This window comes from Hemiscyllium ocellatum, chromosome 3 (genome assembly GCF_020745735.1).
Source record: "Hemiscyllium ocellatum isolate sHemOce1 chromosome 3, sHemOce1.pat.X.cur, whole genome shotgun sequence".
NCBI classification, from domain to species: domain Eukaryota; kingdom Metazoa; phylum Chordata; class Chondrichthyes; order Orectolobiformes; family Hemiscylliidae; genus Hemiscyllium; species Hemiscyllium ocellatum.
The window spans coordinates 55,092,968-55,105,987 of record NC_083403.1 but is presented as its reverse complement, the minus strand read 5'-3'; positions in this window follow the sequence as shown (position 1 = coordinate 55,105,987).

The window sequence follows — 13,020 nt, the reverse complement described above, 5'->3', positions numbered from 1 at the left end:
AAGTACTAACCTGGACCTGCTTCTTTGAGTCCAGCAGCTTTTGCAACACTACTGCTAAAAACTAACCAAACCAGACAGAAGATGAGCTGGGAGATCTGGCCACTCCCCTTTCATTATAGAAGAGTTTATTTTCAAAAACTTGAAAGCCTGTTGCCTAAGGCAGTCTGTTAGCTATAATCAAACTGGCGCTAAAACCCTTCAACTTAGACCTTTCGGAGTCTGTGTCTTTTACAACTTCTCTGAAAAAAAAGCCAAGGACGGGGTAACCTTGTTAAAGGAGTAGCATCGTCACACAAAACTCCCTTAAAAGAAAAATAAACCATCAATGTCCAAATATGGCTTAATTTTAAAATCCCATTATCCTCAATTAAAAGTACTCTACATGACACATACACATTACATTGATTATAAACATGCAAACAAGCACAGCTACATTCCGTTTCGGTCAGTTTTACTCCTACCACCAAACGCCTCTGTTTCTCAATTGTGTCTTGGCAATGCGTTGGCAATCACGTTTTCTCATCCTGCCGCATGCACTATTTTCAACTTGAATGGCTGAAACAACAAGCTCCATCTAAACAGTCTGGCAATTTTGTCCTTAAATTTCTCCACAAACTTCAATGGGGCATGATCAGTGTACATGATTGTCTCAGATACATTACTGATAATATAAGCATTGAAATGTTGTAACACCAAGCTCAAAGTCTCCCTCTCAACTGTCAAATATTTCTGCTGATGAATGTTCAGTTTCCAGGAGAATATACCTGATAGGTCTTCTCGTTGTCTTCCTGCAGGAGCTCAGCACTGACACCCACATCACTTGCATCGATAGCCACCTTGAATGACTTTGCGTAATCAGGTGTGACTAATATCGAGGCGACGGTTAACATAGTCTTCAGGCTGTCAAATGCCTTCTGACAGTCTGTTGTCTCCTGAAACTCTTACCTTTCTTTAGCAATTCAGTGAGAGGAGCAGCCACACTGCTAAAATTTGGTACCAATTTTCGATAAAATCCATTCAATTCCAGGAACTGTAATACTGTTCTTTGTCGATGGTATAGGAAACTTCACAATTATCTTTGTTTTTACATCCCATGGGGCCATTTGTCTGTGACCAGTAACATGGCCCAGGAAGGTGCCTTGGGCTTTGGCACTTTTAGCCAGGTTTATCTCAAAGCTTGCCTTCCAAAGTTGATCAAACAGGTCTGATAAATGTTGCAAACGTTCCTTTCATGTGTGACTAAAAATCACTAGGTCATCTATATATATACATATATATTATATATGTATTATATGTATATGAGACAGTTGGATAATCCGGTAATGACCTTATTGATTAGTCTCTGAAATATGGCTGGCGCATTTTTCATACCAAATGGCATAACTTTAAACTGATATAGTCCATTCGGTGTTACGAAAGCTGGAATTGCCTTCACTCTTTCTGACAATGGTATCTTATCAGTATCCTCTGAGTAAATACAACTTAGAAATATAAGTTGCTTGTCCCACTTTTTCAACACAGCTTTTCAAATGTGGAATTGGATATGCATCAGTCTTTTAACAGTATTGACTTTGCAATATTCCACATATAAGTGTTGGGTACCATCTGGTTTTGTCACCATTACTTTGGGTGAGCTCTAGTCACTGTAACTACTTTGATTATGCCATCTCGGAGCATGCATTTAATCTCCTTTTGAACATGTGCCAACTTGAGAGGGCCATGTCTATAAGGATGTTGCTTAATTGAACAGTATCTCCTATACCTACATCATGCATAATTAGGTTAATGCTTCCCAGCTTATTTCCACATATCTCCCCATGTGGTTGTAATAACTCTTTCAGGGCATTTTGATTTTCCTTTGGAAGGTAATTCAATAATTTATCCCAATTGTTGACCACTTCCTCATTGTCCAATTCAGAATCCTCTGAACTTGTTTCTTCCCTCAGTGTTGGAATCAATAACACAGTCTCCTTCGGCTTTTCTTCCCTGTCAAAATACCTTTTGAGCATATTCACATGGCATATTGTCAGATTTCTTTCTGGTGTATTTATCAAGTAGTTCACCTCATTCAATTCCTTTTGGCTTGATAAGATCCACATTAAACCGTGTTTATAAAGGTTCAGCTACCACTGGAAGTAACACTAACACCTTATCTCTGATAGCAAAATTGCAAATTCTTGATTTCTTATCTGCTTCCCAATTCATTGTGTGCTGTGATACTTTTAAATGCTGTCTGGCCAACTCCTCTGCTCTAATTAATCACTCCCGAAAATTTGACACATTGTCCAAATATGTGGTCTCTGAATCCTGACATACCAATTTCTCCTTAATCAATTTTAGTGGTCCTCCCACTTCATGCCCAAAATCTAATTCATATGGACTGAATTTGGTCAATTCATTTGGAGCATCTCTGACTGTAAAAAGCACAAACGGAATTCTCTTCTCCCAATTACCGGGTTCGTCTTGACGATAAGCCCTCAACATGGTCTTGAATGTTTGATGCCACCTTTCTAGCTTTCCCTGCGACTCGAGATTGTACACAGTAGAATTGAATTGTTTTGTTCCTAAGCTGTCCATAACTTTCTTGAATAATTTTGATGTGAAATTTGACTCTTGATCTGATTGTAACTCTGTGGGTTGTCCTTTGTATAATTTCTCTACAATCTTTATAGTTGTGATGTGGACTAATGCAATGGTCTCTGGATATCTAGTCAACACATCCATTATTGTTAACAACTCCTGATTTCCACTTTTCTTTTAGGTAGTGGTCCTACGCAATCAATTAAGAATCTTGTAAAAGGTTCCTCAAATGCAAGAATAGGTATTAAAGGTGCAGATTTTATTACTGCCTGTGGTTTTCCAATTACCTGACATATATGATATGTCTGGCAAAACTCAATTACATCCTTGTGGAGTCCGAGCCAGTAAAAATGTGTTTGTATTTTAGTTTAAGTTTTTCTCACTCCTAAATGTCCCCCTAGTGGTAACTCATGTGTCATTCGCAACACCACCTTTCTATAACCCACTGGCAATATGACTTGATGAACTTCTGCCCATTTCTCGTCTGCCTGAATATGTGATGGTCTCCATTTCCTCATTAAGACCTCATTTTTTTATGATAATAACATTCAGGGATGCATTCCTATTTGTTTGCTGTTTATGCCTTTTGATAAAATTGCTTTAAATTTTCATCTTTTTGCTGTAACTCATTTACTTTATCTGAGCTAAAGATGTCTGCATTGTCATTTACCTGCTCCTGGTTTATATCAACCACCTGATCAAACAGGGTTTCTGCTAATTCCACTTTAACTTCCATATTTGTACTCTTTGACCTCTATTGTTTCAACTGGTGATTTGATGACCTTGTTACCACACAGTCAGGAAAAATCCTACAATATGTGTGCTGCAATAGTTAAGTTGCCTGAGTTTCCACTGGCTTTTCAACCACAATACGCAGCACTCCTACCTGTGAACCAGCTATATCATTAGCAAGGACAAATTGTATTCCTGGAGCTGAAAGTTTATCTACTACTCCTACTATGACTTCTCCACTCTTCATTGGACAGTCTAACCTCACTTTACATAATTGAGTGCTTCTTATCTCACTGTGAATTCCCATTACTCACACCTTTTCTGGCAATACTCCTTCAGAGATACATATCTCCTCATCTTTCAACATTACCAATTGAGAGGATCCAGTATCTCTTAATATTGTAACTTCTTTACCTGCTGCTCCTGGCCTATGTGAGTAAACTTTACCTTCACAGGTATATGGTTTAAGAAAATCTGGCACTTCCTCCTTAACCAACCTCAGACTAAGTTGTACATTCTGATGCAGCTTTCAAACCTCCACTGTGCTTTCTGCTACTACTCCAACAAAATTCACTGGCTTAGCCTATTTTCCTACATCTGGCTTCCCAGTGCTATTCCGTACCCACCAACACTGTGATTTCATGTGGCCTACTCTATTGCAATGAAAACCCTAGAGCTTTTTAACTTCTCTTTCCCCTTCAAGGGGTTTCTTTTTACCCTGTGTTAATTTATCCTTACGATCTTCACCAAGATCTATCTTTCCCTATCCACGTGAGGATATCTCTTTTCTCCAATTTCTTTTCCGCATGGATTGAAATTGATTTTGGAAGCCAACCTTTGATTTGCAGACCAACTCCTAACCATTAGCCATTTCAGCTGCTAATCTAGCCGTTTTAATTCTCTGCTCTTCCACATGCTCATTACTTTAGGTAGTGAATTTTTCAACTCCTCCACCTCTGTGTGCATCATAGGTTTGGTCTATTTTTAATGCCTTAATCCACCTATCAAAATTATTTTGTTTGATCCTTTCAAACTCAGTGAAGGTTTGTTGAGGGCCCCTCCTTAAATTCCTGAAACCTTATCTGTAGGCTACTGATACATGCTCATGTGTACTTAAGATGGCTTTCTCCACCTCCTCATATGTCCCAGATTCCTCCTCTGGTAGTGATGCAAATACCTCAATAGCTTTACCTACAAGTTTTGTTAGGATCAGCCAAACCCACATAGTCACTGGCCATCACAGTTGTTTAGCCACCTTTTCAAACGAGATGAAAAAGGCTTCCACATCCTTCTCATCAATTTTAGGCAATGCTTAAACAGTTTCTCTCCAGGCCTTTGGCTACCATGGCTTGTTCATCCTCACTCTCTTCCTCACTAAGCTTACCTTCAGCCTTCATCTCTATGCTTTTAAGCTGACTTTCCTGTCTAAGGGCCAATTTCTGAAGTTCAAACTCCCTCCCTTCCTTTCTCCTCTCTCTCTTTCCCTTTCTTCTCCATCTTTCTCTGTCTTTGTTTTCTTCTTTCTCTCTTTTCTCTGCTTTTAATCACAATCCCTTGTTTCTTGCCTCTAACTCAAGCTGCTTCATTTTCAATTGAATTTTAGCCATCTCTAAAGATTCTGATGGCTTTTCCAGCAAATTTAAATGCTGAGCTAATGCTGTAAGTATCTCTCTTTTCCTTACAGAAGGAGGCAGCTTCAACTCCAGATTGTTTACTAATTCCAGCAGTTTGGCCTTAATTACCTTTTGTAAAACCCTCAAGGTCACTTCTTCCACCCCCAGAAAACTCTTGGTGACTGAAAGAGCCATTGCTATCCCAAGGACTGTTTAAACCAACCAAATCAACACCTGGAACAAAAGACACTAACACCTACCACTCGCTGCCTTTGAGTCCAACAACCCTAATCCCAAATTGGAACTACAGAATAAATCCCAGACGAGCCCCCAATCTGCAATTAACCAGGCCAGACCACCTCAAAACATTTCAAGAAAGTAGCCCAGATCCTAACTTTGCTAGTTGTTTTAAGCAGATGACACATGGATATTCCAGGAGGGACGTAGTCGGTCAAACCACGTAGTTTTAAACAAAACAATTTATTTATAAGGTTACCAATTGAAACACAAACAAAAGAGAACAGAATGTTGAATAACTTAACATATCTGAAAACCCAACAGACCATCCAATTTAATGTTGCTGTTCCAAATACTGGCAACAATCCCCATAAACATTCCTTGGCACAAAAGGTAAAATCAATCACCGGGTCTTACAGGAGAGGAGTCAAAGAGACAGTACCAGTCTGGACCTGCTTCTTTGTGTCCAGTGGCTTTTACAACACTACTGCTAAAAACCAAACCAAACCAGAGAGAAACTGAGCTGGGAGAACAGGTCACTCCCCTTTCATTATACAAATGTTCTTTTTTCCCAAATATTTGGAAGCCTGTTGCCTGAGGCAGTATCTGTTAGCTAAAATCAAACTGGGTCTAAGACCTTTCAAATTAGACTTTTCAGAGTCTTCATCTTTTACGACCTCTCTGACAAAAACAGCCAAAGACAGCATAACCTTGTTAAAGGAGTAGCTTCGACATACAGGTAAATCAGTCACATCTCCCCCAAGACTCTGACAGCAACTCAGGGTTGGACACATGCATACAGGGTCCTGGGAAGGTTAAGAATTGTACATCAGAAGTTTAAATTTCTGGGCCTTTCTAGGTTAGTGCACCCTGACTTCCAACTGTACGAATGAGGGAATATCTAATCTTCAGTTACATGTTTTCCAGAATCCAAAAAAAAATTACTCTCCTTTACCATTTTTCTTACAAATTTTATTTCCAAGCTTTTTCAGTGGAGAAGTGTACTTCTCACTCTGTCTTTCACTATCTCTTTACAACTGATTGACAACCTTTGCAGTAACCTCTAATTCACAGATGATCTGTTTCTCATGAGAGAAAAAGGCTAATTATTTGCCTGTTCACAGGTTTATACAGATTGTATTCCTGGTAAATGACCTGCCCTGACTTACACACTGTGGGAAGCAGCAGTTGTCTATCAGCTGAAAGCAGCATACACCTGGGGAAGCAATTGTACTACAAAAGTACCACATTCATTGGCCCGACATTGAATAATTAACAGCAACTAGACTGAAAATAATTATGTAAAGGCTGCTCACATTCAAAAATTAACTATGAATAATCTAATACAAAGCTGATGTACCACGATGACACTGCTTGCAAGCAATGTCCTTCAGACCTTTGTTCGTTAGTGGAGCTGTAGCAACTACAATCGGTCTAGATGCATGACAGATTCATAACGTTGAAATCTCTAATATTATTTAATGAAACTGTGAATGACAAAGTTTTGTTTTTATAAGTGATTGAGTGTATAGGTGATATTAAAATAATTTGGTCAAACAATATTTGGGACAGTTGATTTCCATATTTTTTAATTCACATATTACACTCTTAGACCAATTCTCTCCATATGGTGAGCATTACAATTTTTTGCACAAAACACAACTGGTGTAATTCTTCCAGCCTAGAGCCAGTCAAACTGAGGACTTTATTCCAAACACTCATATTTACCAGTATTGATTTGACAGTAGCAGATTGTATATAGTATTATGGGTATGGGGGTTAGGACACTGTGGATATGAGATGGAAGAGATTGAAGGAAAGGACAATAAGGGGCAAAGTTTAATCCTGCCCCATTCAACTACCCAAGGAGACAAACTGACAACAAATGGGTAAAATCGAATTTAACACAGTTGATTCTACCCAGATCCTGCAATGTTCAGACTATTCATTTAGGTGGGTCCAAATGCATCTGGCTCCATTATTATTTATTCACTCATTGCTAGAGAATCACCAGGTATGGTTTCAACTCCTAATTTTGTGCCATAACCTCAGGTGTCCCCATGCTAATTTCCTTGCCTTTTTTTATTTCTCATCAGTGTCAGGCAAGGTTTCATGAGTTGCCTCTGAGTCAGAAGGTTGTGGGTTCAAATCCCACACCGGGGACTTCAGGACAATGCTCTAAATGAAGATTTCAGTGCAGCATTGAGGGAATCTACACTGTCTCTCAATGAGATGCTAAACTGAGACATTGTCTGCTCTCCCAAGTGTATGTAAACAGTTCTATTGCATTATTTAGAAGAGGAGCAGAAGAATTCTCCTTAGGATTCAAAGCATCAAGAAATTTCACAAAAATTATTTGGTCGCTATCACATTGGTGTTTGCAGGTGTTTGCGGTGTGAGCATTTTCATTGATGTGTCTGCTATATTTCAATAGTGACTAAACTTCAAAACTCCTATATTCAATGAACTGACTAATAAAGGCAAGCATACCAATCGCCTTTTCATTATCCTGTTCATTGTCAAGGAAAAATGCATCCAAGCTGTCATTGTTCAGCAACACTCCCCAGGATGTTACCATTAACTGTATAGGTCCTGCCTTGATTTGATCTGCCAAAATGCAGCACCTCACATTTATCCAAATTAAACTCCAAGTGCCATTCCTCAGCCCATCAGCCTATCTGGTTCCTGTGTACTCTGAGATAACATTCTTGCTACATCATGAATTTTGGTGTCATCTGCAAATTTACTAACCCTACCTCCCATATTCACATCCAAGTCATTTATATAAATGACAAAACGCAGTGGATCCAGCACCAATCTTTGCAGCACGTCACTAAATGCTTCAATCTTACCTTTGCACTTACGTGTTGAGCTCTTCCATTATTTAAGATGGGGACATTTGTGGAGCCTCCTCCTCCAGGGGCATCAACTGCAGTAAGATTGTACTCCAGCACAATCTGCAACGTCATGGCACGGCTTATCCCCCACTCAACCATTACCATCAAGCCACGGGATTAACCCTGGTTCAATGGAGAGTGCAGGAGGGCATGCCAGGTGCAGCACCAGGCATACCTATTGAGAAGATTGAAGCAATTGCCTTCACTTCCAAATGAAATCTCTGTTCCTTAGTCATTGATTCCATTCCTCCTTTTGATAAAAAGTCTGAGACTAAATCAGATTGTACCAAACGTTGTTAGATTAAGTCTGACCCTTTGACGAGACTGCACCATCAATACTATTTATGCCATTTCTAAGACTGCTTCTTTCCAACTCTGTGGTATTGTCCAACTTCACTCTGCCTCACTTCATTTCTGCTAAAATTCTAATTACTTTATCATTACCTCTGTACTCGACAATCCCAGCATACTCCTGGTTTTCCTCATATTACCATCCATGTTTTTGAAGTAATGTAAAATCGTTACTTTTGTGCTAAACCAGACCAAGTCTAATTCACCTACCAACCAGGTTCTTGCCCACCTATATTAATTCCTATTTAAAGAATGTCTAGACTTTAAAATTTTCACCTTTTATTCAAGTTCCTCTATGGCCTTGCTTTGCTGTATCTCTATTATTCTCCAGCTCTACCAACTTCTTTGATGCATAGTGCTCCTGCAATTCTAACTTCAAGGCATTAAGCTCTAAAATTGTCTCCCAAATTCTCTCCATCTGTCTTGTTGTTGTTGTTTGTGCCTGAAGGATTACCTGCACTGTTTGTGAGCTGGCTACGATACTAGAGAAATATTGAATACACTGATACAACAGCACTTTGGAAATGTAGTGGAGAGTAAAGTGACCAATCACTATATAGTATTTGTATGCTCAACACTGTCTTCTCTTTCTGTTTCGAATTGTTTAAGGAGAAGTTCAACTCTTTATCTTGTCCCTCTTGCATGTCCAAATTTTGCCATTGGGCAAAGCACAGAGCATCATGATTCCTGCTGGGGGCTCTTTGAGTTAGCATCATCTTTAAAAGGCTGTTGTGCATCTGGCAGCCCAGAGCTACCCTGCACAGTTTGTGACATTTGCCCTGAACATGCAGACGAGGGAAATTTGGCGCACTCTGGGCATCTCAATTAGTGCACACTCAAAGGCACCACAGATATGTCTGAGCAACTAACATGCATCACTAACATTCAGCACACCAATGGCATGCTTTGAATACTGCATTCAATTCTGGTCTCCTTGCTACAGGAAAGATGTTGTGAAACTTTGAAGGTTCAGAAAGATTTACAAGGATTTTGCCAGGATTGGAGAGTTTGAGCTAGAGGGAGATGCTGAATAGGCTGGAGTGTCAGAGGCTGAGGATGACATTTAAAAGGATGGCTACGTGACTAGGAAGGATTTAGAGGGATATGGGCCAAATGCTGACAATTGGGACTAGATTAATTTGGGATTTCTGGTTAGCATGGATGACCTGGACTGAAGGGTCGGTTTCTGTGCTATACATCTTTATGGCTCTATGACTCCATCTGGGGTTTCTGTTATTATTTTTGCAGCACTGCTGAGATTCATTGATTGGATTTCTAATGAGAACATTATCAGCTAAGTTTTAAGGAGGAATTTTTCATTTCCTGGCATCAAGTGGCCACCTGATTTGAAATATGAAAATGTGAGGAAGCTTTCAATATTGCTGGACAAAAGTAAGAATCTGTGAACATCCACAGAAATGTTTTTTTTTGTGTGGTTCATCACTAGTTCCATTTTGATAGAGTACACGGCATTGCAATTGATACTCCTTGATTTGTACAATACGATTCATTGTCCATATATATAAAAAAACAATCAGAGCCCCAAAGCCCATCATTCAATCACACTGACTGGCCTTAGCATAGGTAAAGTTGGTGCCATTACTCGCTCTGCCTAGTATGCCTGCAGTCACCGTGTCTAATTCATTTGTGGACTGCTAAATGGGCATGTTCACACACAATAAAAACAAATATTGATGATGTTAGAAATCTGAAAATAACAGAGAGTGCTGCAGGAACACAGAAGCAGATCTGGCTGAAATCAAGAACTGCAGAAGGATCACCAAACATTATCTCTGCTTTGTCTCCACAGATGCTGTTGGATCTGCTGAGATTTTCCTGCAATTTCTGTTTGTTTGAGGTTAAAACTTAGTTTTGGTGTTGCTATTGAGATATTTTTCTTCTATATTTATGTCACTTGTTTTTCTTTCCACTCTTGCGCAATAAAATCATGCTCTGTTATGAAATAACTTCTGTAGTCTCATGTACATATATTTCAGTCACCAGCCCAACATGTCAATGCAATAATGAAAAAACTATCAAGTCAGGCTTGATTCTGGGATCTGACTTGTTCAATTGTCTCATCAGCTGGGGACACAGCACAAGAAAGTGAAGCAATATAAATCGAAAAGAGGACAATGGAATATTATTTTCACATTGGGTTTTCACTTTGAGTTGTACTTCGGGCGGCACAGTGGCACAGTGGTTAGCACTGCTGCCTCACAGCACCATAGACCTGGGTTCAATTCCCAACTCAGGCAACTGACTGGGTGGAGTTTGCACATTCTCCCCATGTCTGCGTGGGTTTCCTCCCACAGTCACAAAAGATGTGCAGGCCATGTGTATTGGAATCACTATTTGATTCCAGCTCCTCAAGAGACACAAACAACAAAATCCCTGCAGCAATCCATTGCTGTGTTACAAAAAGGTTTTACCCATTATACTTGGCATACAATAAATATTTTCAAATGTTTAGCAATTCAAACTTCAGCACATTAGTTATTTCAATTCGCTTTTATTTCCTTCACAATTCAATGAAAATAACAAGTATTCCTGATTGTATTTTCCTCACAACACGGTGATGTCAACAAAATGAAAGTTGAATTGCTTATTTCTCAACAAATTACTTACAGTATTAAATATTTATTACATGTCAAATTCATTAAATTGTGAAATGGTCACAAGCACAGAAGCAGGACATTCAAACTACTGTGTACATATTGGTTCTGTGTTTGAAAACCTCAGTTAGTCCTGTGACAAGTGAAGTGTAACAGGCTTCCATTGACTCCACAGAAAAGCACCTACTGCATTGGTAGATGTCACACCATTACAATAAGCCAATCATGACGATACAGTACAATTGCATTTCTCTAATATTCTCACTTTCTTTAAAAAGTCAACCAAAAAATGCATGTGCTGTCAATTACAGTTATGAGTTACACAAATTACTCAATACCTAAGGTCTTAAAGAAAGCTATAGTTTGTTAACCAAACAGTGTGTCAAGTCTAGTGAATTCTACTTTCGTCAGTCTCTGTCTATGCATTGCATATGTAGTGATAACAACATAGCAGAATTTAGTATTGAGTTTGAAAGTGAGAAAATTGGGCCAGAAACTACTGTGCCAAACTTGAATAAAGGTAGTTACATAGGAAAGAGGACAGAGTTGTCTGGAGTCAACTGGAAAAGTGTTTTAAAAGAAAAGACATTTCAGCAACAATGGCGGATGTTTAATAAATAGTTCATAACTCCCAGCAAAGATAAATGCCAGTGAAGAAGAAGGATCGTAGGAACAGATAAATTATTCTCCATGGTTAACCAGGCAAGTTAAGGATAGTATCAAATTGAAAGAGAAATATACAATGTGGCAAAGATCAGTGATCTATTAAAAGATACAGAATATCTTAAAAGCAAACAAAAGATGACTAACAAAATAATAAAGAGGGAGAAAATAAATTATAGGGACAAATTAGCACATTAGAGAGGTCACAGGGAATAAGGCTGGTTGAATCATAATGAGGAACCAAGAAATAGAGGATTGAATAAGAGCTTTGCATCAGTCTTCACAATTGAGAACAATAATTGCATTCCACAAATATTAAATAATCACGGGGTTAAGGGGATAGAGGAAATATGTACAATAACTACCATTAGAGAAAAAAATTAGGAGGGAAACTTATGATGTTAAAAGCTTACTTGTCCCCTGGACCTGATGGGCTGTATCCTAGGATTTTCAGAGAAGTAGCTACCGCGATAGATAATGTACTGGTAATAATCCTCCAAAAATCTTAGATTCTGCAAAGTCTCAGGGAATCAGAAAACTACAATACAGCACTTATTTATAAGGGAGGAGACAAAAACAGGTAACTATTAGCCAGTTAGGTTAACACCCATTGTTGGGAAAATTTTGGAGTTTACTACAATAGATACAATAGCAATTGACAATCTAATCAAGCAAAATGAGCATGGCAATGAAAGGGGAAATCAGGCCTGACAAATTTAATACAGTTCTTTGAGAAAGCAACAAGAAAGAGGACAATGGAATATTATTACAACAAGATGCCGAGATGGGAAAAGGCTCATGTGAAAATATAGCAGAAGAAAGAGAAGTAACAGTTGTGGTGTTTATAGAAAATGGGTGGAAAACTACTACAAACAGTGGAGTGAATGGGAATTAAATATTAAGAGAGAAACTAGTCGGTGTAATGCATTTGAATTTCCAAAAGGCATTTGTTAAGATACCTCACACAAGTCTACTTAATAAGATAAGAACCTATGTTGTTAGGTGAGTGGGCAAAAACCTGTCAAGAGGGAATATAATGTAGGTAAATGTGAGGTTATGCACAATATGGCAGGAAGAATAGAAGAGCTGAATATTCTTCAAATGTGGAAAGTCTTAGGAAAGCTGCAGCATGAAGTGATTTGGGAGTCCTCATATGTGAATCACTACATTCAGTGACAAGGCAAATGGACTCTTAGCTTTTATTTCAAAAAGAATCCAGTCTAACCATAGGGAATTCTTGCTAAAACTATGCAAGGCACTAGTCAGATCACATCTCGAAAACTGAGCAGTCTGGTACCTTATCTAAGGAAAGATATACTGGAATTGGATGCA